General features: G+C 49.4%; 1 pseudogene; it reads right to left on the bottom strand.

Annotated features, from left to right (window-relative positions):
- Nucleotides 1-1,209: 1,209 nt before the first annotated feature.
- Nucleotides 1,210-1,342, bottom strand: LOC115831089 (annotated as a pseudogene).
- Nucleotides 1,343-1,588: the final 246 nt, after the last annotated feature.

Consider the following 1,588-nt stretch of genomic DNA (forward strand, 5'->3'; position numbering starts at 1 on the left):
TGCAGTGGTGCGATCACGGCTCACTGCAACCTCCACCTCCCAGGTTCAGGTGATCCTCCCACCTCAACCTCCAGAATAGCCGAGACTACAGGCGCGTACCACCATGCCTGGCTGATCTTTGTATTTCTTTTGATAGAGGCAGGGTTTCATTATGTTGCCCAGGCTGGTCTCAAACTCCTGGGCTCCATCGATTTGCCCTCCTCAGACTCCCAAAGTGTTGGGATTACAGGTGTGAGCCACTGCACCCAGCAAGATTTTTTGTTTTTTTTCTCCACTAAGAGTCAGTTTTTGCCCCTGTTGAGAATGCATGCTATAAACTCAGAATTAAATAAATTATATTCAAAACAAAGGTAACATATACTCACAGCACAGCACTTCCTAGTTGCTTTGCTGCACTTTACTATTATTGATTTTTTGGGGTCATGGATATACCTTTTCTCCCCTGGAGAGCTGGTTGTGCAACATTTACCAGCACCCCATTGAACGGGTCTTTTGGTGAAACAGTAGGCAGCATGAGAGGTGACTGATTTTAGTCAAAGAAAGATGGGTTTGTCTAGCAAAAACCTCACTCGAAGAAACATGGGAGGACCTGGAGAATTCCAGTGGATGCAGGGAAGAAAGGAAGAGGAGCCAGAAGAGAGAAAGGACCCTCTGATGCTGACTCCATATTGGCAGAAGGGTGTCTCTCTGTGGACAGTTAAAAATAGCGGGAAAAATATACCGTGCCCTCATGCGCTAGGAGTGTTTGTAACTAGCAATTGCTTGCTTCTTCCTCAGGTACACACCTTATACACCTTTAAAGGTCAGGGGCATAAGACTGAGACCCACTGCCCTATTTCCTCCCACGGTCTCGTGTCTAGAGGGTCCTATGGATACCTGGAGATCTTCATTCTGAACAGCACGCTAGGCCGGATGGGGAACACGGAGGAATGAATGGCCCTGCCTGGCCTTGAGAAGAGAGAGAAGACAAGCCTTCACATGAGATAAACATGTGAGCACTGCATCCTTCCTCCTCTCCAGGACTCAGTCCCCGGGCCCAGCACCCCAATGACATGGGAGGAGTTCTCAGTGGGCCCTTTCAGCTCCCACCGTCCCAGCCTGGAAAGCTCTCCTCTTCCTTCCATCTGGACAAAGCTATGAGGACCAGCCTAGGCACCTCCTCCTGCCACTCCTCTGGCCTCACTCATCTCCTATCTGCACAGCAGGATGGCCTTTTATTTTCTTTGAATTTCTTTTCATTTGGGGAAATCACAGGGGTCAGCACATCCAGAATGCAATGGATAAGCCTCGCCCTGGGAAAACCACCTTCATGATCATAGTATTTCCCCTGCCAGGTAAGTATAGGATGGCCTTTTAAAACTCAGCCCACCTGCTTCAACCACAGCAAGGTGACATGTGAGGGGCAAAGTGTGAACCCAAATGCTGCGACATTCCTTCTCAGCTGGCAGACCACTGGCCATTACCAGCTGCTCCCAACCCCAGCCTCCTCATTTTTTTTTTTTTTTTGAGACAGAGTTTCACTCTGTCACCCAGGCTGGAGTGCAGTGGCATACTCTTGGCTCACTGCACCCTCTGCCTCCTGGGTTCC

The sequence above is a fragment of the Nomascus leucogenys genome, chromosome 17 (assembly GCF_006542625.1).
Source record: "Nomascus leucogenys isolate Asia chromosome 17, Asia_NLE_v1, whole genome shotgun sequence".
Lineage (NCBI taxonomy): Eukaryota > Metazoa > Chordata > Mammalia > Primates > Hylobatidae > Nomascus > Nomascus leucogenys.